Source organism: Bidens hawaiensis, unplaced genomic scaffold (assembly GCF_021521415.1).
Source record: "Bidens hawaiensis isolate Kalapana, Puna unplaced genomic scaffold, B.hawaiensis_p1.1 tig00024001_1, whole genome shotgun sequence".
In the NCBI taxonomy this organism is placed as follows: Eukaryota; Viridiplantae; Streptophyta; class Magnoliopsida; order Asterales; family Asteraceae; genus Bidens; species Bidens hawaiensis.
In genome coordinates, this window is record NW_027493777.1 from 36,381 (window position 1) to 63,593 (window position 27,213).

The following is a 27,213-nucleotide window of genomic DNA, read 5'->3' on the forward strand; positions in this document are numbered from 1 at the left end:
TTGAGTTTTGCCTCCCTTTAATTGAGAACCAATAGATTATTGGCATAGTTTTTACGGCAGAGAACCTGTGGCTGAAAATAGGCATTTGACAGAAGATGGTTGGATAAGCGTGTATTGCGTATTAGGATATTTATATATGTTTATGTACATTAGCGTGTTACAAGCGTAATAGTGTTTTTCAACAAAGTGTTTTTTGTTTTATTTTTAGATTTAACCAAGTGTTTTTTGTTTTTTCGATTTGTTTTAAGATACTCCATAATTACCATTCATTAAAAGTTTTCATACAAAAGGCACCATTACAATACATTCCATGAAACAAAATAAGAGTGAATAACAAAATAGATGATACAAGAAACTATAAAAGTAAAGCATTTAAAAGCTAACCAACCAACATTCAACACAATAAACTAAAAAGTGTATCAATACAACCATACAAATATTACCCAGAGTGACCAAATCACAAATGTTCCAAAATTCACGAAACACACCACCAAATATTTCCCAAATGTTCCAAACATCACCAAATAACTAATCAACTTTTGAAACTAACAAAGTACCTTCATTGAAGTCATATTCAAATCTGCACTTATCACCAATCTATAATTCATTTTCCACCTTGAATTTTTTCCATTTTGGTAATCAATATCTGAATTTTAGTTCCGATACTTCACCATGAAGTCTCATTTTTTTACGACCTTCGGGATTGACCAAAGTGATTAGCATTCCATCATAGGCATCAATATTGGTAGCAATGTGACCCGGAAGACGCTGTGAAAAGAAAATTTCAAATATACTTGTAAATAAAAAAGAAATTTAAAAATTCAATTTACCAATTTCTTGGTGACGTTCATGTGGAAGACGATTTTAGAGTCATCATTTTGCTCATCAAGATGAATTGGGTTTTGGGAGGAACTACCTTGATTTCTTAATTGATAGTTGAGAAACAGCTGATTTGGACCAGGAAGGATAAATACTACGCCATCTTCATGAAAGACATTTATATGAAATGTCTTATTTGATATGATTTCAAACACAACAAACGAACCACCTTTCAATTTGGTTTGTTTAAAAACCTCAATCCATCCATCCTCTAGCCTACAACCCATTCCATCCCAAAGACATGAAACTTTAAACATATATCTATCTGGAGAAATAAGCTCGAAAAGCGAATTCATGTAACTGTCACCAAATTCTTGAATCACGTACCACTCAGGGAAATCCTATTAAACATGTTAATTAAAAGACGTTTGAATTTGGATACAATCATTAAAAACAGAAATTAAAACTTACCAAGTAATGGACGTGTTGGTTTCTGACTGGAATACATATCATAGTACCAGATTGATCATTTACGTTTCTTTTGAAAGTAAACATATTCAACATAGATCTTGATTTAAGCTCAAAAACAACATATGTTCCAGCTTCTATACAACATTCTCTGATTAATTCAGTCCAACCAGTTCCAAAATAAAAGTCATTAAGTACTTTGATTATAACAAAAGAAAACGTTCTACCACTTTGATCATAAATCAAACAACAGCTGGTATTCAATTTCATGTCAGCAAATGTTGGTTGAACAGCTTTAGGAATGAGCTATAATTAACACAAAAAATGTTCTTAGAATGTATATGTTGCAAAATTGTAAAATGTTTCAAAAAAAAAATTAACCAGATAACATTAACATACCATCCTACTCATGGAATCGCTGTCGATATCTACCAGTAACTTAACTCCATTATTGAGATGTGGCATTTTTATGTTCTTACCAGGATAACGATGTCTACGAATTACAGTAAATACGAATTACAGTAAATACGAATTACAGTAAAGCGAAGTAGAAGTAGATTTATGGTTTTGAAGTTAAAAGGGGTTTGAATTTTGGTTTTATTTATTTCTGCACATTTAATTATATATATATTTTGGTTTTTGTTTTATAACTTTTTAAAAATAGTATAAAAACATTTACTTTTAGTTTTTTTTACTAACATTCCAGTATTAAATTTCGTTAAAAGTTGAGTTCGTTTAATAAATCGTATTTTTTAAATAAAATTAAAATTTTATCCATTATTGAAGTATTATCTTAACCATTAGTAAGATTTTCTGGATAAGATTTACAACTTCGTAATAGAGAAGCTTATAACATTCTAGTGTTATCATTATCATATGTAGTTTTGTATCATTATCATCTTCTTGGTTATCATCATCACCATATGTGTTATGATGATGATCAACATCATAAAGTTATCATCTTTATCATGTATAATAGTGGTTATCATCATCATAATCATCAATCACCGTCACCATGAAACGGCATCATCATCAGACGTGCGGGTAATCAACGTGGTCATTGTATAGGCTATCGTAGTCGGCGTTGATCATACGGGTAACATATATCTCGCTATCAGTGTCGTCATCATCGTCACACATCATCATCATCATCATCAGCATCATCGTCATCATCCGATTACCATATACGGGATGTAGTCAGCATCGTATGTGTTATCGTAAACAAAACGCCCAATATTAGCGATCACTGTCGGCACCATCTTATGAATTGTTGTCGTCATCAAACGACATCATCAGTCGTGCATGCTACCATAGTATGACCATCGTATACGTTATCATGGTCGTCGTCGATCATATGGATTACATGTCATTAAACATCGGTGTCACCATCATCATCAACATATATATATGTGTGTGTGTGCGCGCGCGCCTATGTGGCGTATTGTCATATAGGTACATATTATTGGTCCTCATCATATATATGTGTGATCATCATCATAGACGTCATGCTCGTCGTACGAGCTACAGTCGCCATCGTATGGGTTGGCGTAAGAAAACCGTACCATATAGGTTAGCAGCATCAATATGATAACCACCACTAACCCAGGTTGTTATATTAGCATCGTCTCGTCATAATTGGGCCAATCGTCATGGTCATCATACGGGATAGCACCGTCATCGTCTCATGTATTACATATCCGCAATCATACTACACACCACCTACTACCACCATCCACCGCCCACATTCGCCACAACGACCCCCAGCACCAACCACTAACCACACTCCACCACCACCCACCACACCACCACCACCCACTAATATTATATATAAATATATATACATTTATTTATACCCATCCACCACCACCACCCACTACCCACCACCACCACCTACCCACCCACCACCACCACCACCCACTGCCCACCACCACCACCCACCACCACACATCCGCCACCACGAACCACCGCACCTCTGCCACCGTCCACCACCATCATGACCACCTGAACCCACCACCACCCACTAGTATTATATATATATATATATATATATATATATATATATATATATATTTGCTACTATACAATACTAACCGTACGATAAAAATTTAAAAGCACGCGCCTTCTTTTAAAATGGTCAAATAATTACCCTAACTCATCTACTTCTGGAACGTAGATAATTATTCCCAAAATTCAACCTCATAAGTCAATATTCCTAAAAACCGTCGCGATTCGTTTCTACTGTGAAGCACAAGCACAAGCACAAGTGGTTTAATTATTCTGGAACGGAACCAAAATGAAGAACCCTAACTCATCTACTTATGGAACGGAACCAAGGACGAAGCAAAATCACGATAGGTCTCAGAATGAAGATGGAACAAGTGTTACTTTATGATTTTTTTAGCGTTTTAGGTTTACTTAATCTTAAAATGTAAGCATTTGTTTGAATCTTCTTATGTATTAACGCGTTTGATAAGCGTGTTGTTGTTGTAATACATATCTTTGTTTTTTTAAATCTATGTATAATATTAAAGCATGTTATATGCGTATGATTAGCGTGTTATGGCTTTAGTATGAGAATTTATCAATTTGATGTTTGATAAGAGATTTTTGTTTCCTTGTGATTCGTGTTGTTATCCCCTACCCCCGTGTTTTATTGTATGTATGTGATTCAGTTGTCGAAAAAACAAGACTGATAAAAGGGAAGACTAAAAAAGTTGCTCCGGTGGGGAAAACAAAACATGTTGTGGAAGCAGACTCTGATTCAGACCTTGACACAAAAATCGACAGGTTGTTGTCAAAGCGGAAACAGGTGGAACACAACACCTCTGGCCCGGACTTTCAGCATCCGAAAAAGAGAGCCATTAAAGAAAAGAAGCCAGCCGAGAGGGGAAAACCTTTTGTTGAATTTGTAGACAAAAAATTAAAGAATATGTGTGCACCTATTAATATTGTTGATGCAGTGAAGGCAATGACCACTGCCCAAAAAACTTGTGTAGAAGAAATGGGTTTCGGGTCAATGTTAAGACTTCAAGTAACCCAAACTCCAACAACTTTGGGATATTGGTTGCTCATGAACTATAATAACTGTTTAAATGAATTGAACATTGGGAGCGGTGTTATTAAGATAACACCACAAAAAGTACATGAAGTGTTGGGGATACCAATGGGTAAGATTCCTGTTTTAGACAAGAGTAGATCAAGATTGGGGGAAGATGTTACTACAGATTTGTTCAAAAATCAATTCCCGACAAATTCAAGAATAAGTATAAAGCATGTGAAAGACAAACTGGCCATGGATCAAGGAGTTGGTGAACTGTTTAAGATTAATTTCCTTGTGTTGTTCAACACCTGTATAGGATTTGTGACAAAATCAACAACAGTCAATCAACGATTCATCGCCGCAATTGATAAAACCTCGGATATTCCAAATATGGACTGGTGCAGCTATGTTATTGAAAACTTGAAAATGACAAAGGAAGAATGGAGAGGTATCAACAGTCAATACAATGGTCCGATCACCTTCCTTGTGATACTTTACACCCATGAATACCAGAAAAAATATGGTCCATTTGGGACTCCCGTCACAACGCTTGCAGTTAACTACATAACAACAACTACTCTTAGTAAGATGGAAAAATACTTGGAGAATAATGGTCCTCCCTTAAAAGAAGATGCTACTGAGGTTGCTGTTGCTGCTGCTGTGACGTTTAGTGTTGACGGGAAAGGGATTGATGCGGCTGCTGCTGCTCCTGCTGATGTGACCGTTAGTGCTGCCGGGAAGGGACTTGATGAGACTGCTGATGCTGCTGTTGCTGATACTGCTGTTGTGACAGTTAGTGCTGCCAGGAAGAGACTTGATGAGACTGCTGCTGCTACTGCTGCTGTAACGGTTAGTGCTGTCGGTAAGCCTGGAGTTGAAGGAAACACTACAGCTGAGGAGAAACAAGAACATGGTATTAAACTTGTTATTTTCTTCTAAAAAACTCTCATATCTCTTATCTCTACATGCATTTTATGTAATACAACATTATATGTAATTAAAAAACAGATGGTCAAAGTGCATCTAAAACAGATAATGCCGATCAAACAGCTGAACCAGATTTGGATGATTATGTAAGCGATTATTCACCTTTAAGTTTTGCAAATTCCTATTGTGCTTGTTGACTATTATTTAACTCCATTACAACTGCTGGGATAAATTGAAAATGTTTTTGAATTAACAATAACTATATTTTCTTTTTACAGTCTTGGAATAAGGCAATGGATAACAAGTTGAAGAAATTTGATAAAATTTGCTCCGAGATCAACGAGTTGGTCCGTCAAGGAAAGGATAGACATCCATCAAATGAGAATATCTTTGATAGATGTTGTGAATGGGTAAACAGATTCACTAATAATGTGGTCCCTAAGACACAAGATTCAGATGTTAGTGTCGGTGGTACAGTGGCTGCTCTAAAAGGTATTTGGGCTGAAATAATTATTAGTATAATTAAAACGCTCTTAAAACACTTATGCTGTTATTTTAAACTTATTACATCTGTGTGATGCAATTGATTCAGATGTTGGTGTTGGTGGTCCAGTGGCTGCTCAAAAAGGTATATCATATATGTACCAGCTTAATTATATACCAGCTTAATTATAATCACAGTTGAACATGTTACATCTTTGGCTGTCGTAAAAATGATGCAGGTCAAGAAAACAATGTCTCATGCGCAGATATTGATGAAGTTGTTAATACAGTGGTTGCGTGGGCAAAAGAGGATATTTAATTATAAATAAAAACCAAAAGGGGTTGAAGGTATTTAATTATAGTTACAATTATTTTCAGTCAAATTTAAAGTGAGTTGTTTTATGTTTAACAGTTGACACCGGATTGTCAACAAGTGACCATATCTTCTGAGAGAGGTTGACGTATCCGCTAGTGTCACAGTAGATGAAGAAATAATTTCAGAGTATATATTTTTTGTCTTGAAGACATTTGCGAGGAGGTCTACAAGTCCCCTCACACAGAATCGTTTAAGGTGATCTTTGAAAGCTACTGTCCTGGCATTTATATAACCACCAATGCAATGGATGCATTTATTGAAGTAATGAACTATGAAGAAAATAAAAAATCTGCAGCATCACCGTTCAGATTCTTTGCTTCAAGCACTATGCTGGTACAAATTAATCTATTTTGTTTGTACTATTAGAAAACACACAATAAACACTTTAATCATCTACATTTTAATTATTATACAGACAAGTGACCATTATGCTGAGTCAAGGGGTTACACAGACAAAGAAAGACTGGATGTGTTTTCAGACAACATCGAAACACAAATGGCAAGGAGTGGAATTCTATCACTCAAGGAGGTTGCTATAGTGCTCGTGCCAATTCTACAACGCAATCATTTCTTTATGGTTACCTTCAATCTTCGAACAGGAGTGATAGAATTACTTGACAACAGTGCAAATCAACAAATACCAGCTGATGCAAAGTTTAAAAGCTTAGATAACAAATCAAAAGCAATTAGAGAGAATTTTGAAGAAAGATACGGAAAGACTCCTAATATACTGGTAAACATATATACCTTTAACCCAAAAAACATACATACATGTTACAAAAATTGTCAAAATACTTAAATTGCTTTCTATTTTGTGTAGAGAAACGTCTTTTGCATGTATGTTAAAACAATCAAACACCCCATTACTCAACAAATCCAAGTAGCAACAATCAATAGATTGAAGATGACATGGAGAACAATAAGTAATGGAATAGATTGTGGTATTTTTGCTATGAGACACATGGAGAAATATGATGGGAAGAAACCATGGGGGTGTAATCTCAAAAAGGAAGGCCCTAAACAACAAAGACAGCTAAAATGGTTGAGGTCAAAGTATTTGTGCAAAATCCTCCTCTCGGATATAAACCAACACAGAAATACTCTTATCAAGAAAGCACTGCTATTCCATGAAAATGACGACACTCGTTTAACCGGAGAAGAGTTGATTGCTAAACTTAAGAAAAGGCAACAAAAAATTTGAATGATTTCAAAACTGACTGCTATATACTTTAAGATACTTGTTATGATATGGACTTATGGAGATCTCTAGTCTTCTGTTATCAGTTTTTAATGCACTTTAAGATAATAGTTACATGTTGAATCAATGCTTTAACACAAACATAAAAATTTTATTATTACCAAAACACACATATAAACACACCATCACAAACATACAAATTTTATTACTACTAATCTCTGGGTGACACACATAAAAACACACCATCACTACATCATAAACACTCATGAAACACCATCACATACTAATCTCTGAGTGACATAAGAAACTTCAATTCCATTGAGCAATTCAGTTCAAGAATTGCTTTGCCCAAAAGTTTTAACTGGTCAAGCTCTCTCTGTCGTACATCAACCATAAACAAAACAGCAAGATCTCGGATAGTACTAGCGGGCATTCGAGTAAGAACTTTTGCAATGACATCCCTAACATCCAAGCTGTTGCTAGTCTTTACAAATTCTTCAGTAAGAGTTTCTCGACAAGCTTTATCTATCTCGATTTGAGCCTCAATATGCCTTCTGAGGGCAGCCTTGTAAGATCTGGATGATGATGATGATGATGATGATGATGATGATGATGATGATGATGATGATGATGATGATGATGATGATGACGACGAGCAATCCATTATTAACTAAAAAAATAATTTAAAATTATGTAGGTATATGAGTTTCACAAATGTGGTGTAGGTATATATTACCAAAAGGCTCACAGACAAAACAAAAGGGTGTCCCACGCTTGGGAAACGCAACCGGACGAATAGTAACTCTGTAATAAAAAAACAAAAGTGTGTCCCACGCTTGGGAAACGCAACCGGACGAATAGTAACTCTGTAATAAAAAAACAAAAGGGTGTCCCACGCTTGGGAAACGCACCAACTTGTCTCATGTGTTTTTGTTTAATCTAGAGATTACTTGCATTTATATCACCTGTCAGAATTAATTGATCACAATTATACTCACCTGAAAAAAAATGTCGGGAAAAATATTATGGTAATGATAGCCTACATTAAAGTTAAGCTATATCTTACTAGATCTTACTATATCTTACTACAAATCAAACTTAACTGCATTAAATTACTGGTTATTCAATCACACTAACAGTTTCAGAAAGATAATAAAAATGTATTCTTCTGACAAAACCGTGAAGACCATAGTGAAAACAACGATGGATCTTGAGAAAGAGAAAGACGACACTTTGTTGAAGACAATCGAAGCGATTAGGGCTACACTCGCATTCAAAAAAACAAAGACCTTCGACTCATGTAAAATCATGTTGTTTGAAGACGACAATGAGTTTCGAGAAATGGTTGTGGATTATCAGAAACAACAGTCTGAATGCTACGACTCAGTGTGTGAGACCCTGGTTGACACCAAAACTACGGTGTCAACCAACATGAGTTTTAAGGAGATGGGGCAGAGACTGTGGACAAGGCGGAGTGATGGTGATGTTAGCTTTGTTGGTCTTGGTTTTTTTGTGATGTATCGTAATTAATGGTACTTTTTGTATGGCATCTTTTGATAAATGGTAAATATGGATTATCTTAAATGCTTTCTTAACATGTTTTATGTATTGTAATTAATGGTACTTTTTGTGATGCATCCTTTGATGAATGGTAAATATGGATTAATGGTTCTCGTCTTTCTTTGTTAAAAATGTGTGTAATCAATTAGGTTAAAATATGTTATATATTTGTTCAAAAGAGTCTATTACGCTTGCAACACGCTACTGTACAAATACATATATAAATATCCTAAAACGCTAGTAACACGCATGTGTACAACAACTCCTTTCTAAACCCTCCTATATATATATATATATATATATATATATACTCATATATCTAGTTTTGTTTTCAATAAAAACTCCTTTTTCACCATGGAAGAAATCTCATCGCGGACCACCACATCCAGTAACAGAAGCAATCGATCTCAGGTTTATTGTTTTTGTGGTCAAGAAGCCATTCTAAGAACATCAAGGACCACCAAAAATCCAGGTCGGAGGTTCTACAATTGTGCATCTCAGGTTAGTGAAATTGCAAATAAAGTTGGAATTCATCTACAATTGTTGACCATAAAGTCTATATTTTTTTAACTTAGGGCAAAAAATGTGATTTCTTTATATGATCTGATTGTGTTTCATCCACAAGATCTGATGTGTGCACAAGATGTACAAACATAATTCCTATCTTGATAAGGGCAAATAAGTCATTAGAGGATCAACTTGCAAGGAGTGTAGCTTCAAGGATTGAATCAGAAAAAAAAAGTGAATATATTGTATTTTATTTGCTTCTTGATGTTTTTAGGGCTTTTAATTAGTTTTGTAATTAAAAGCTAAGAAACTTTGTTATGATTTTAGACCAGGATGTATTTTTATGTTTCTGAACGCATTTAAAGGCCTTTTAATGAGTAGTTTAGTTTGAGTGTTTCCAAAATCACAGTGTATTTATTTCATTAAAAGGAGGTTATTATAAAAAATTAATAAAAATATGTTCCCTCCTGAGTTTCTAACCCGCGATATTTGCAATCTATGTTTAATCACAAGCGCCTCAACCGTTTGAGCTACACCCTGAGAACGTAATAGAACCTCTTCTAATATTTATATAACGAAATTTAGAAGTTAACAATTTTCATTTTTACCCGCCAATTAATCGAGTTATCTTCTGGAAGACTCCCAAAACAATTAGTATTGACCAAATAAAATCTCACAATCTCACCAAATCCTAATAAATGATCTGCTAGTGTATTTATTGAACTCTCATCAATCTCAATCCTACCAAACAGCTTCATTAATCTCAGGTCAGTACCAAATATTTTTTCTTTTAGTAGTTACATTTATTGGCGTTAATTAGTATATATATATATATATCGTTGATGACACAGTTAATAAAAAAATTCTTGGAAGATGGATAAATTTCGGATGTCAGTAGGCGACAGGTGCAGTAAAGCATATAGAGATGGTGTTAAGGCATTTCTACATTTTGTAGTTCGTAATTGCAAGGAGACATCACCACCAATTTCTGTTTCATGTCCATGTGTTCGGTGTGTGAACCATGTATCTCTTAGTGTAGACGATGTAGAACATCACTTGTACAGGTTTGGAATTGATAAGAATTATACTACTTGGATAAAACATGGAGAAGCCGAAACCAACATTCCAACTAATTATGTTGATAATACTGGGTTTGCCTGCACCTGCATTCCAACTAATTATGATAATAATACTGGGTTTGTTGACACCAACATTCCAACAGATGCCTGTGAAACTGTAGAAATGGTAAATGCTACAAAAGACAATTTCAAAGGCGACAAGAAATATCAACAGTTTCTACAACTACTTGTTGACGCTGAGAAGCCCCTATATAAAGGATGTCTTGACTTCACCAAGTTGTCTACATTAGTACAACTACTCAACTTGAAGAGCAAGCACAGGGTATCTCATAAGTTCGTTGATGAACTTCTGAAATTGTTGAAAAAGATGCTACCTGCAGATAACGAAATGGTAAATAATATGTATGAGGGCAAAAGGATGATGAATGCAATGGGCTCAGGATACGAAAAGATACATGTGTGTATCAATGACTGCATTATTTACTATAAGGATTACAAGGATTTGAAAGCATGTCCAGTTTGTAACAAGTCAAGGTGGAAGGTGGATGAGAAGACTAACAAAACTTACATAAACACGCCCGCTAAGGTACTGTGGTACTTTCCCATTATTCCACGATTCAAGCGCCTCTTTCAATCATAGACCACAGCAGAGAATTTAACATGGCATGCCACGAGTACCAATAAACCCGGTGTTTTACGCCACCCATCAGATTCACCAGCATGGAAAGCCATAGATGACAGGTACTCCGATACCATCGGAAGCGATCCAAGAAATCTTCGTCATTTGCACTGATGGGGTCGACGTACATAGAGGCAACAGAAACCATAGTGTCTGGCCTGTTTTAGCAGTCATTTACAACCTTCCACCTTGGATGTGTATGAAAAGAAAATTCATCATGCTTTCCTTATTAATATTCGGAGTGCCAGAAAACAATATTGATGTGCTTTTACAGCCTTTAATTGACGATCTAGCATCTTTATTTGAGGTCGGGGAGCCAACATATGATGCATATAAACAAGAAATGTTTACACTACGTTCAGTTGTGTTATGTACGATTAATGATTACCCTGCTCTTGGTACACTATGTGGTTGCCCTTACAGTGGATTCAAAGATTGTGTGGTGTGTCGGGGCGACACTCAGTGTGTTCGACTTTATCACACAAAGAAGCAGAGTTATGTTGCCCATAGAAGGTATTTATCACATGACCACCCTTTCATAAAACAAACAAAGTTGTTCAACGGAAAAGTGGAGATGAGAACCGCTAAAGAGCCTATGACAGGGGAAGAGATATACGACGAGGTCAAAAACATTAACAATGAATGGGGAAAGGGATCTGAATCACTAAGTGGGAGTAAGAGGAAAAGGTATAACACAACGCCGCAGCCATATTGGAAGAAGTTCAACATATGGTACCAACGGATCAGCTATTGGAAGTATTTACCTGTCCAACATTGTATTGATTTGATGCATGTTGAAAAGAATGTGGCAGAAAGTATTGCCGGGACGTTGCTGAACATTCCCAGTAGGACAAAAGACGGATTGGCAGCTAAAAAGGATTTGGAGTTTTTAGGGATTAAAAAGGAGTTGCAACCGAAAGCAAAGGGTAATAATACAGAACTGCCTACAGCATGCTTCACATTATCAGCGCAAGAAAAAGACATGTTAACTGAAGGCTCCACTAGGGTATTGTTCTAACTTCTCTAGTTTGGTGAATCTTAAAGAAAGGAAGCTATAAGGCCTTAAATCACATGATTATCACATGCTTATGCAACAGTTTATGTCCCTTGCAATACGGTCTATCATGCCAGAACCAATGAGAAATGCTATAATCAGGCTTTGTTTTTTTTTCAAGTCAATTTGTAGCAAAGAAATCATTGTATAAGAGCTTGATAAGATGCAGGAAGAACAAATAGTTACACTATGCCTGCTGTAGAAGTACTTTCCTCCATCATTTTTTGATGTCATGGTTCACTTAACCGTGCACCTTGTAAGAGAGATAAAATTATGTGGGCCACCATGCTTTCGTTGGATGTATCCCTTTGAAAGGTGTATGAAGGTTATCAAAGGGCATGTGCGAAATAAAACTTATCCAGAAGGGTGCATTGCTGAGGAGAACATTGTGGAAGAAACAATCGAGTTTCTGAGCAAAAACCAAAAAAACATCAAGAGTGTTGTTGGTATTCCACATGATAAGCATGATGATAATGGGGAGACAATTCCTGTCACAGGCGTTAAAGCAGTTGAAGTTTCTCTTGATCTTTTCAAGAGAGCACATTTCTATGTGCTGCAGAATACGCCTGAAATAGCGCCGTATATCGAGTAAGTATTACTAACATATATACTCTAAATTATATATAAATATATATATATATATATTAATTCACAATATATTATATATACTCCTACTTGCAGACAACACAAGGCCTCTTTGAAAAACCAAATGCATGGTAAACGACAAGCATTGCTGGAGAAGGAGCATAGTTTAAAGTTTGATGACTGGTTACACGACAAGGTAGATCAATTTATTAAGTCTTCTATAATTTTTAAAATTCTTTTATAGTTTCTGCAATGTAGGTGAAGAATCTAATCCTTGTAATGAAATTCAGGTTGAAAGAGAGCTAGCGGGATCCCCAGGTTCTGTATCGGAAACCATAAAGTGGATTGCACACGGAGCACACCACAACGTTTACAAATACGACTCATACGACATCAACGGTTTTGAATTTCGTACAAAATCTCATGATGGTAGAGTTTACCAGAATAGCGGGGTTGGTGTCGAGGCGGATGACATACACATCAAAAAAGATGTGGTGACCTATGGACAAAACTTTTATTTTGGGGTTTTGCAAGAGATATGGGTCCTAGATTATCATACTAAAAGAATTCCGGTCTTCATGTGCCAATGGGTTCACCGTAAACATGTCAAACATGATATTCTTGGTTACACGTCAGTCGACCTAAACATATTTGGCCACAAGGATGATCCATTCATATTGGCCTCGCAAGCACGCCAGGTGTTTTATGTTCAAGATCAGCTGGATAGAAAAAAGCATGTTGTCCTCATGACTCCACCCAAGAATTATAGGCATTCGTATGACGAGGTCAATGAGAAATTTAGTACGGTAACTTTCCTTCATGAGGGTAATACATTGCCACCTGTACAACCAAATCAACTACTTCGTAATGAGTCCCCGGATGATTACTGGAGGCCTGGGAAAAAGCCTACAACTATTCGTAATGGAGATTGACACCGATGTCGGGGTTGTCGACCTAGCAGTTGTGTTCGTTCGGCTAGTAGATGTGAATAATGTTTAAATTTAGTTGTGATACATGATGTCATCATTCTTTACTTTGTACTTATTAATTCAAACTAAAGAAATATTGGTTGTTTTTAATACTATTACTACTTATACGTACAGGCCGGTTTGTTGAATTCATTTCATCTTCTGGCTATTTTGGTCAATTGGTGTCAAGTTCAAACATACATCATGTTACATCGATAAAAGTCATAATTTACTTGTAGTGTACCCTAGTAAGATCAATAAAGTCATTACACTCATAACTGACTCGTGCTATATCAAAGTTACATTAATACAAAGAAAGCCCAAAAATGCATCATGTTGTCTAGGGTGTTCATGGTTCGGTGAAAGTCATCATTTCTCGTCTGATGGTTTTGTTTCTTACACAACCTCTATTTGGTTATGTTTCAACATACTTTTCAACAACTGCTTTCCTGCAAAACATTATCAACTTATTTTATAAAAAAAGACCATTATGCCCTTCTTTTCACTAACCTGCATACCAAAATTGTACCCTCCAGACTTTGAAGAAGCCTTTGAACAAATAAAATTCAGTTTTGAAAAACCGCTTCCAAACTCAATGCCATCACCAATAACCTAATTTAAGATTTGGTGATGGCATTGAGTTTTGGAAAGGATTTTATCAAAATCTAAGATCTTTAGGAAGTTTAAGATCTGTGGAAACCTTAGATTTTTTCTGCTTGGCCAAGTTTGGAATTCACATAACATATATAAAAGTGTAATAAATTTCAGTCACCAGTTTTATTGCAGTCATTAAAGTCTCTGTTGTTATATAGTTGGTTGTTGAGTGTATAACACATTATAACTGCATACTAATTACTACATGTCAAAATGGTTTCCACACGCTTTGGAAAAGCACAGAAGCTAATTTATTTTGGAAATTAATTACATTTATACCTACTATCTGTCAAAAATCTTGGAAATATATTTATGTAATGATAGCCTACATTCAAGTTAATTAAAATAAAAAAAAACTAGTATATCACACTCTTTTGTACGCTTTAAATACCTGTCAAAAATCTTGGAAATATATTTATGTAATAATAGCGTACATTCAAGTTAATTAAAATAAAAAAACTGGTATACTTACTAGATAGGCTACAAATCAACTGAACTACAATACATTACTGTCTCAACTACCAAAAATTAAATTTTAGGTCTATTTTGTTATTCACTCACACTAACATCTATTTTATAGTTAATTATAAAAAAACAACATCAACTACGCTTCAAATACGCAACCAAAATATAATAATAACATTTACAGTTAATACCAAAATATAATAATAACATTAAATTAATATAGAAAAACTAATTACAAAAAACTAATTCCTAGCATCTAATTCCATATCTGAATCTACATCCATCGGATTCTTAGCTTCTGGAGTCCTACCGTTAGATTCCGTATCTGAATCTACATCCGGATTCTCTTCTGGAGTATGAGAGGGCATGATCCTCTCGTACATGCCATCTGAGGTGTAGGTGGAGTCCTTAAGCCTTTGGAGGCGAAAGTTCACCTGAGTATGGAATGCCCCATAAAGGGACACAGCCTTGAAGTCCTCCACGGAGTTCAACTCAATGTGCGCTACCTCAATTCCCGGGACTACCATATCAATGCTGAAATAGTCAGCAGTGGTGTACCCAAGCCACCTAACCATTCAGTTAAGTTGTTGGTACGTGAAGGTTTGAGGGTGGACATAGTCCACAAACCTCACCCTTTGATTCTTCCGGACGGCGCCGGAAGAAAAGTGGAAAAGAATGTGAAAAATGTGGGGTTTCGTAGTAGATGGGGGCATGAGTACCCGGTTTACGTTCGATCCATGTTGAATCCATTATCGAAAATTAATCGGAAGAAGGTGATTGTGTATTGTGATTGTGATTGTGGATTGTGACTGGTATTTAAACACCGTCTGACCCCGACGGTACATCTCCCTGACAATTTGAAATTGGCGGCACAAGAAACTGGAAAGACAATGATGACGTTAGCCACTCGTCAAATCAACATGTGGCCATTAATTACATTTGGACACACTTAAAAATATTTTATGTGACCATTTATCACTTATAGCCACACATAATAAGTGTACCTGTGACAATAAAAAACTTAGAAAAAATAAAACTAAGATACTCTTTGGTCACACAACCTCTTATAAGTGACCATTAATTACATTTGGACACACTTAAAAATATTTAAGTGTGACCATTTATCACTTATAGCCACACATAATAAGTGTATCTGTGACGATAAAAAACTTAGAAAAAATAAAACTAAGATACTCTTTGGTCACACAACATCTTATATGTGGCCATTAATTACATTTGGACACACTTAAAAATATTTAAGTGTGACCATTTATCACTTATAGCCACACATAATAAGTGTATTCGTGACAATAAAACACTTAGGAAAAATAAAACTACACTACTCTTTGGTCACACAACCTCGTATAAGTGGCCATATATTTTAAGCGTTTTAGCCACATTACTAATATATACAATGATTGTTCGTCATATTTCGCCACATTATTAAAAATGTGGCTAACAAATGTGACATTAGGTCACACAACGTAATATAAGTGGCTATATATTTTACCTTTTAGACACATCTCTTATCAATACAATAGCTGTTCGTCACATTTGGCCACACTATTAAAACATGTGGCTAGTTAAATGTCACAGTTTGTGGCTAATGCATGTGTTTTTGGTCACATGTATCAAAGATCAAACAAACTATGACTGTAGGTCACATTTCGCCACACGTTTTTATAATGTGGCTAGATTTTGTCACAGTTTTTTTCAAAGTGTGGCGAAAATTACCTGAGTAGGTATAGAATGGTCACATGAAGAATAACATGTGTGATCAAAACATTCTGGAAGGTTTTCAAACATGGTCAAAGACCTTTTAGCCACACATTTAAGCCGAAGTGTGGCAAATCGCCCAGACCACATGTGTGGCTAAAAGGCGATATTCACGTAGTGTTCAATCCACAAAATCAACCGTACATACACCCAAACCGATTGCCCAAGGAATGTCAAGGCAACCTCCAGTCTTCTGAGATCCTATCCTCGATAGGATTAAGGCACTGGAGGTCTCGCATGAGTTGAGGGTTAAGCGGGAACATCTTATGGTCAAGTTTGTCAAAGATCAACAAAGTGTGAATGAAAGGGTTGTGAAAGAATGGGATGAGTTGGATGCTTGTGTGGCCAAGTTGGAAGAAAGCAGGGAAGTAGTTAGGGCTCTGATTGAGAGTCAAAGGCAGTGGATCGAGAATCGACAATCAACAACAACTAATTTCACAAGAAGCTCTTTAAAGAGCTGAAATACATGATGATCGTGTGAGACTGGAGACTTGTGTGTCCACGTTGGAAAAAAATATGCCCTCTTCCTCTAATCTCGCTGAGGAATTGAAGAAAGAACTGAGGACTGGAATTGACTCCACACTGCTTGAGTATGAGCGTTTGGAATCCAAAGTTGGGTTACTGGAAATTGAGCCACAACCATCATCAACTGTAACTGAAAATCCAGAACTCAGGGCCGAGATTGATCGTCTTCAAGCTCAAATTAGAAGAAAAAGGCGTCAAAACAATCGTCAAGACTCCATCAACGAGGCCTTAGTCAATCGACACTTGGCGGCTACTGAGGTTCTACAAATGACTGACGATGATGTAGAAACTTAAAGATGAGAATTCTATCTACATTCAAGGTTTGGGTTCAAGATTCTGATGTTGAGAATGTCAAGAGCCAAAGGAAATGTGACGCTCTTGCCGAGCTCTTGTCAGATGCTCACTCTGTTAGTGAAAAGGATGGTGATAATGGTGATGGTGGTAATCGTACAGGAGCTGCTATCTCTAGCAGTGGCGCAACCATAGTTGGAAAAATTATCCAACAGGTTGTTTCTGCAACTGCTCATACTACTGGAGCAGGAGAAGCTCCTGGTGGTGGTGATGAAGACGAGTCGGATGACTCGAATGATGATGAATATGATGATGATGAGGAGGATGATGACAGTGACGATGGTGATGAGGACGAACACAGTCCTCATGATAATTTTGATGACAATGGTGGTCATGGTGGTGTTGGTACTGGTGGACAAGGCGCGGGAGCAAAGGATCAGACTGCTTCCCAAACTGATGCGCCTGGATTGTATTCTTAATCCGCTAATCAAGTCAAGAAAGTCATGGAGTCCGATGCAACTCTTGAAGTTGAGTACTCATATCTATCTTTAATGTTGATGAATGTGCATGTTACAATCCTTTAGTTCAAGAATCTGTGGATGAAGATGACGGAATAAACTACTCTCCCAATCCGGAAACTCCGGAAAATGAGACACATGAGCCAGTTGTCGCTCTGCCTGCTCAAAGAAAAGGAAAGAAGAAAATTAAGTTGTATGGCGTGAGCAAGATGGCTAGACTTAGGTGAAGAAGGAAGCCGTACCATGATGACTCTCCTATCCTCTATTCCCGATGGCACACGGACAACAAAAGTTGGGTTGTTCGACGTGCAAACGGCGACCTCACATACCTGACCTATGGGGACATGCACAAATTGTCCCAATTTGACATGAACTATTTTTGTATGACTGTGGGTCAATGCGAGGATGAGAATACTGTTGAAGGATGGTTCAAGCGGTTTCTTAGCCACGAGTGGTAGGATTACTACCCAAACTTCATGTTAAATCCTGGTAGGCCATACACTCTTCAAAAAGAAGTCGATCCAAACACTAGAAAGAAGAAGAAAGGTTGGAGGTACCAGATGCCTGAAGACCATGGTGAACCAATCTTCCATTGTATGCCTTTCAATCCCGTCATCTTCCATGACTTTATCTCGTGGGAATTCGACAATAGTAGCGGGGAGGTGATATTCATTGTGAAACAGTGCATCGCCTCCGCTTCTTCGATGAGCATGAACTGGCTGCAAGGAGGACTTACTCAAACTCTATTATGCATCGTTGAAGACTATCGTCATGACAACACTGATTGCATTATTGAGAGGTTCAACAAGTTTGTACGCTTTCTTGTTGAGAATCAACCATTTGATCACGACGAATTTCTTGAATATGAGACTGATTGAAGACTGATGTTGAGGAATAGTACGAGAAGACTAGAGGGAGATTGTAGAGCCCATTTTGTTTATGTAGTCTTATGTATTATTCCTGTTGCTTGAACGTGCTTGTAATAATTTCCTTTGTTGTATGTTTGGGCCGAGGTCTTATGTATTGAGCCCATTGGGCCTTTATGAATGTAAAGAATGTATGGCATGGCCTCACTATATATAGTGAGGCATGCCCATACATCACATAACCTTTCGACAAATACATTATCCATATAACTTTCTCTCTACTCCCTCTCCCTATCTTACTCACGGCCTTACTTCACCATATCAAATCCAAGATCTCGGTTAACCAACTAGTGATTTCCCCTAGCTAGGTGGTCTAGATTGATCCAAGAACATTGTTCTTGGACTTGAGGTAAAATAGCCTACTAATGGTATGTTCCTAAGTAAAGAGAAGTATGCCAAACGTTTATTAAACAAGTTTGGTTTAATCAACTGCACATCTGAAGTCACTCCTATGAACGCATCAGAAAAGCTTCAGATAGATAATCAGGCTGATAAATGCAATGAAGTTGTCTATAGAAGTCTTGTGGGTGGGTTAACTTATTTAACTCATACACGTCCTAATCTCTCCTATGTGATTGGAATGATCTCAAGGTTCATGCAGTGCCCTTAAAATTACATTATCGTGCAGCTAGAAGAATCTTAAAGTATGTTGCAGGAACTACAGCCTTTGGATTGTGGTATGCTAAAGGAGCAAGTATAGAGTTGGTTGGATTCACTGACAGTGACTGGGCTAGTTGTGCCGATGATATCAGCAAATGTTTTCTCTCTTGGAAGTGGAGCGGTGACAAGGAGCTCAAAAAAACAATCTACAGTGGCACTTTCAAGTACTGGCAGAATATGTGGTTGCAATTGCTACAACGTGTCAAGCCTTGTGGTTAAGAAAAGTGTTGGAAGATCTTGGCATCATACAAGAGAAACTAATATATTGTTAAGTGATAACAAGTCAATGATCAACCTAAGTAAAAATCTAGTAATGCATAGCAGATCCAAGCATATTGAACTAAAACATCATTTCATTCGAGAAATGGTGAGTGGGAAATATGTGAAGCAGGAATATTGCAATACAAATGATCACAGACACGTTAACTAAGGCACTTTCCAGAGAAAAATTTGTGCACTATCGTCACTAGCTAGGTGTTAAGGAGCTTGAATCAAGGGAGGGTATTGAAATATGATTCAAGTATTAGTCATCTGGAAATCACGTGGGAATAATTTACAAAGTTATCTTAGTTTGTTTGTTTAAATTTCAAATAAATTGAATGGGTCTAGGTTGTTATGTTAGCCCGTTTCTTGTGTTCAAGCCGTTTGTGGCCATTTTCTTTCTCTCAATTTAAGGGATATGTTATTTCATTGAGTGTATATAAGATTCAGATAAAATTACTACCAAAGAAAGAAATCTGATTCAAATAGCTTCCGCTTGTTCTTTCATTATTATCAAACCATCAGATTCTGCGCTTCTGTATACACGTGACATGCGAAAAGTGAATTTTATTTTGTAAAGAGAAAAGCTAGTGCTTATTTTATCATGATCACATTACTGTTCATCTAATGAATTTCCATTGTACAGATGTACATCATGCGTGCATATGTATTTGAAGTCAAAATCAAATTCAGATGATCCTATAAAAGTAATAAAAAAAAGTACTCTTGTGTAACACTCTATAGGCAATCCCGCATCGATCGCCGTTAGAGATTCATTGTTTATAAGGAATGGGCTCAAATATCACCAACGCGTTTGGGACTTATTTACAAAAGTTTTTAGATATTATCAACGTCATTGATATAACATAGGAGTTTACATAGAAGATTTGGTTTTTTAATATAAACTTAAAAAGACGTTAAACTTTTTTGCAGTTTAACGTGTAAAATGTGTATTCGTTTAGCTGCAACGCACCCTTCTCCAGATGTGCATGGTTAAAATCCTTCAGGTCTGCTTTTAATGGCTCCGCTGCAACGTGCATAAATACTAGCTTTATAATATTTAGAAAGTTTCAAGTGACACATAAGAAAGTTTTCCATTAGTCTATAAACATGACAAAGATTCATTGCGTATGTTTATGAACACACATGTAAATCCCTTCTTTTTCGTGTAGTATTACAAGTATTCACATGAAAAATTTATCTGTCGAATCTGTTGACACAAACCCGTTTCCAAATAAGTTGTCAATTCTCCATAGATCCAATCCAAATTCATCTAATATCTTCATTTTAGTATAAGTGACTTGAACTTTGCAACAAATATTGGGTGATCTTATGCTGAAGTGCTATATGTACTTGCTAGCCTGTAATCAATTATCCGAACTGATCATATGTTAGGAACAAACGAGTCTCTTCTTCTCTTTGGATTTATACTGTTTTGTTTGTTCCCTTTTCTCATCATTGCCACAAAATCATCATAATTGATCCGGCCATCCTGAAAAATTAACAGTTTGTCACTTGCCCGGTGTCAATATAAATAGTTTTTGAATTTGAATGTTGTTTTTCCTTAAATTACTTACGTTATCAGTATCAATCTCAGATACTATCTCTTTTATATCCCTTCCATCATTCATACCGTATTCGCGTATAGCTTGTTCCATTTCTTCTATAGTTATGTACCTGTCATCATGGTAGATCATAAAGATTTATAGACCATTCTCAATTGTTTAATGAGGAGAGGAAAGTGACTATTGGAAGTGATGCTTAGTTTAATTCATAGTCAAACATCTTGTTTGACTAAGTGTGGTTTTCTCGTAGTAGGTTATTACGAGGGAATTACTTCTCCGGAAAAGTAAAGTACTACGTGAAGAATACCATTTGTTAAGTAGTGTACGACGAGTGACTTTACTACTCTTGGTTAAAGTTTCACTACGGGAGAAACTTACGGGTTTGTTTGTACTTATTGAAAGTTAGTTTGTTAGCGTCTATTGGGTCAATTGTTGTTTGGCCCAAGTATAAGACCCAACCCAAGAATTAGGGTTTATTATATTTGGTAATGTCTTGCCTAACAAGTTAGGTTTAGTTCTACATAAACCGAGTTATGGTTAGACATTCAGAGAGTGTGGTGGTGTGATGTGAGGTGTAACCGAGTTAGGGTTCATCTAGAGACACACACGAGATGTAACCGAGTTGTGGTTCATCTAGATGTAACCGAGTTAGGGTTCATCAAGAGTCAAATCGAGCTAGGGTTTGATAGATATTGTAATCAGTTTTTATAGTTATATTTTCTGATTAATAAACAAGAGTTATTTGTTTATATCGTGTTTGATTATCGATCAGGGACTTGAATTGGTATCAGTGCCAAGTTCAATAAATCGGTAATCAAGTTAACTTTGATCGGCGGTGAGGCGGATCAATGGTACGGTGTTCGCGGAAGACGGTGGCTCGAGGAGGAGCTGTCAATCGGTGCATATCGGAACCAAGTTGGGTTTTCGAGCTGGGTTGTGTTTTTCTAAAGTGGGTTAGTCAAACCTGTGTCGGTGGTTCTTTCCTGTCCGACGGAAGTGATAGAAAGAACAAAAGGGTTATCGAGTTGTGTAGCTAGTCCGGAATTTTGAGTGTAACCACGTGGGCACGTGGGGGTATTGTTGTTTTTGTTTCGGTGCAATTCAAAGTCAAGAGAACAATATTTATTTAATATTATCATGAGGGTGGTTTTTTATTTGGATTGTTTGCTTTGGTTGCCGACTCGAAACTCAAGAAACCCAATAGGGGGTTTGACTCACCAACATTGATTGATTCTTTTTAGTTTGAGGCTGTTTCGAGGAATTCAAGGAAAAAAGGTTTATTTGGATTTTATCAGTTGGTTCATCAAGTTTGGATTAACTACTGTTATTTAGGTCAGACAGCCGGGTTTGATTCAAAGTTTATATTTTATTGGGTTGAATGAGTTATGTTTTTACCAAGGATTTGAACGATATGCTCGTGTTTTGGTTCGGGAACAAAAGAAGATCAAGGAAGATTATTGTTCGCTCGATTAGATGACCGGGATTGCAGCCAAAGGAGTGGTTATGCGAGTTCCTATGACGGAGTGAATGGTCGGGGACATGGTCACAGAGGTAGTCGAGTTCGGGAGAGCCGAAAGAACACAATTATGGATCAAGAGGAATTCCGAGAAGTCAAAACCGAGATGAAAAAGACCAAGATGGTTGTGAAAGACGAGAAGGTCAAGATCGTGGGTCAAATCAACCAGGACAGAAGAGCCATGCTCGGAGTTGAAGAATCACCAATTTCGAGTAGGAAATTAGGGGGTGAGTCGGGTGACTCGGGTACAACAATTGCGGGGTGATTGTTGGGTCAATTGTTGTTTGGCCCAAGTGTAAGGCCCAACCCAAGAATTAGGGTTTATTATATTTGGTAATGTCTTGGCTAACAAGTTAGGTTAGTTCTATATAAACCGAGTTATGGTTAGACATTAGAGAGTGTGGTGGTGTGATGTGAGGTGTAACCGAGTTAGGGTTCATCTAGAGACACTCACGAGATGTAACCGAGTTGTGGTTCATCTATATGTAACCAAGTTAGGGTTCATCAAGAGTTAAATCAAGCTAGGGTTTGATAGATATTGTAATCAGTTTTTAGAGTTATATTTTCTGATTAATAAACAAGAGTTATTTGTTTATATCGTGTTTGATTATCGATCCGGGACTTGAGCGTCTAACAACATACAGTTTGATTTCATTTCTATGTCGATTTCATTCTTTTCCTTCATTACTTTTGTAATCATTAAAGTTGTGGTAGCCCTAATTCAATTTGGGATTTCATTTTTTAATTGTTTGAATTCAAAATCTGTGCTGAGTTCATGTTCTTCGGTGTTAATCGATATAATTTCTGCTAATTTGTTAACAGTTATTAGGTTAATTAACTTACCCACTGTTATCTTTATCAAAATACTGGAATGCAGTGTAGAGATGCTCTTCTCTATCCATTCTGTTCAAATGCATTGTTGCTGTTATGAACTCGTCATAGTCTATGGTTCCATTTCCATCTGCATCTGCCTGTTTTAATTCAGTTCAATATCCCAATTCATCAAAGGAGATTTTATATGTCCAATATATAAAAAATCAAATACTCAATCAATCTTTTAGCTTTATTGGGATATCTTACAGCTTCCATTAGTTGTAACTTCACTTTCAGATAGTTTCGGCCCTTGTGTGGAAAGCCCATGCTTTAGCTCCTCAAGCGTAATCGTTCCACTATTATCTGTATCCATTCCTTTGAACATTTCCTTTAAGCCCATGATTTCTTCCTCCGATAGGCATCCTGCAATAACCTACTCATCCGGAAAAGATTGCAAGCTTAGATTCATAAATATGCAATTTGTTTGCTGCTTATGTAAACATACGAAAATAATTACACCACACATAATGTAAAAACAGTTTAACCTTATAATTTTGTGAAGATAATTATAAAAAAACCAAAACTCCACAGTTATGACTATATAAAAAGCTGTATAAATTTATACAAATTTGTTTAAATTTGTAAGTGTGAACATTTAGTTAATTTGGCATTTTAAATTAATGTAGTATGTGGCAAATACCTTTTCAAGGTGAAAGTTTAGAAGCAATTCATTGAGCACATTCTTCACACTAGTTCTTACTTCCTCACAATTTAAGGAAATATAAGTGGATGTGTATTAATCGTTGATCGAGTAACTTGTAATATTAAAGCTGAAAAATGATTGTATATTGCCCTTTTCAACCTTTAAAGGATTGTGATTTAAATTAGTACCCGAAGAGCAACTTTCTTGAACTTGTTCATGGCTCTAAATTGTTTTAGCCTGCCCATAACAGCATTGTCAAGTGGCGTATCAGGTGCTTCACCATCTTCCTTAATCCATGGGTGAGCTGGAGGGAAAAAAAACAACTTTTAGCACTTGTACCACATGCGATTTACATGCATTATGCGGTAAAAATCCTCAATATTTGATTCATATCATCAAATAACGATAGATTCATGTTGATCTACTACTTCCATCTAGCTGTATAGATAATATTTATCCATCTTATGTATAGATAGATATACATGCCCAATGTTATGCTAACATGCATAGATATACAATCTTTACTTACAAAGCACTTCTTGTGCCGTCATCCGTTGCTTGGGATCTGAATTCAACATCTTCCTAACTAGATCTTTAGCCTGGGGAGATATACTAGGCCAAGGGTCACTTGTAAAATCGACGTGTCCACGTAAGATTGCATTAAATATCCCATGCTCCGATTCTATAGGAACACAAAAGTATTTTAATCAACGTTTTTAGAGTTAATTATGTAGATTTGGATTTATGAAAGAAAGATAACCTTCAAAGCAGTGATTCATTTTCAATATAATTAAGGAATATCGACCTTAATTACCTGCCCAAAAAGGAGGAACTCCGCAAAGAAGTATACACAGCATCACACCAATGCTCCATATATCAATTTCTGGCCCGTATTTTCTTTTAAAGACTTCAGGTGCAATGTAATATGCACTCCCAACAATGTCCCCAAATACCTCGCCTGCATCGACAAGTTACAATGGTTTAAGATAATACATGATATTACACAGATTCCTTTTGCGGTGAATCCAACTCAATTCAATGAAAATGGAAAACATTTAGCACAAATCACTAAAATGGTCATTTTGACCTTATGTTTTAAAAAAGGTATAATTACCAATTAGCAATGAGCAAGATAACTAACAAATAACATTGACCTTTTTAATTTGCAAAATACCCGTATGACTATCTTTTTTTAACTTCCAATTAATTCGGCAATCGTGTGTTTCCCACTACGTCAAGGTCATCTACTGCACCATGGTGATATAGCAGATTTAAATCTGCCACACCAAATTACACATATTGTACTCTGCTTCATTAGTAATTTTAAAAAGTCAATGGCTATTTGATTGTCTTGGTTAACATGGTTATCATGCGGCTATTTTTCAGTTAATTAAGAAATTGTCACCAGTGAAATTCCCCTACTTGGCCGTACGACAGATTCTATGACTTGTCGGCTCCTGGCGCATGATCTAATGCGTCAGATTGGAATCTGATGTGTCAAAGGACACTTGTAAAACATTGATTGGAAATTTTTATAGTCAAGAATATTTTCTAAAACAGATTGGTCAATATGTTATTTGATTGTATTAGATTATAATAGAGATATATGCATAACCTTGCTTGTAGAACACTGAGAGACCAAAATCTGTAGCCTTTAACGGAGCGTTTTCATCTTTGTTTAACAGAAGAAAGTTTTCAGGCTTCAGATCTCTATGAATAACTCCCATTGAATGACAAGTATGCACGATTTGAACGATTGTTCTAAGCAATGATGCAGCACCCCTTTCCGTATAATAACCTTTATTGATGATCCGATCAAATAACTCTCCACCCGCGCACAACTCCATGACCAAATGCACAGAATGTTTGTCCTCAAATGCACCCTTAAGGTCCACAATATTCTTTTGTCCGCTCAAATGATGCATGATCTGTACTTCTCTCCTTACATCGTCCATATCTTCCTTATTCGCAAGTTTTCGTTTAGCAATTGTCTTGCATGCGAATTGTTCGCCCGTTTGTTTGCTCGTACACGAATATGTGACACCAAACTGGCCCCTTCCCAGCTCTTTTCCGATTGTGTAAGCCGTGCGGACATCCTCCATTGGGCGTCCCAAAACCGGACCAATAGGATTTAGCTTTCCCGCGTTTGCTGTGGGAGAGGGGGATGCCGTTTGAGGCGTGGCTCTTGAAGGATCATTTTCGGGTCTTTCTCCGTTAGCATCGCCAGCATTCGTGGGACCGTATTCGGTTGGTGGTTCTTTCCGGGAACAACAGCTCCCCATTGGATGATCGGCGTTCGGTGATGATAGTAATTACAATAGAGAAAATAGGGTTTTTGGTTATGGAAGAAAAGAAAGGTTTAGAGAGAGAGTGAGAGAAAGAGGGAGAAAGAGAGAGTGTGAGAGAAAAAGTGAAGATAGATTGCAAAAAGGATGGAAGTGTACGTGTGTGGAAACAAGACAAGTTTAGGTGGGAATGATGGGGAGGGATAATAGGATTGGAAATGGTCTACGGACTTTCTTATGTTGACAAGTTGAACGATATCTTACTAATAAATAATCCGAGGATTATAAAGTTAAGTGCGTAATGTAAGTCACTTTCAGCGGCCAAGAATTAATAGAAAGTACTGAGGTGAGAGATATGTATATCCACACGTTACAAATCACTTTACTTATATTTCTATTTTCTATATTAAATATTTATTCGCGTAATAATAATGAAACAACTTTTTTCTAAACTTCTTTAAAACAAAACAAAACGACCCCAAGCCCCTCCTACCGAGAAGCTAGCAAGGACC

At 36.5% G+C, this 27,213-nt stretch overlaps 1 pseudogene; it reads right to left on the reverse strand.

The window, feature by feature from the left end:
- Positions 1-21,113: 21,113 nt before the first annotated feature.
- Positions 21,114-26,698, reverse strand: LOC143568504 (calcium-dependent protein kinase 17-like; annotated as a pseudogene).
- Positions 26,699-27,213: the final 515 nt, after the last annotated feature.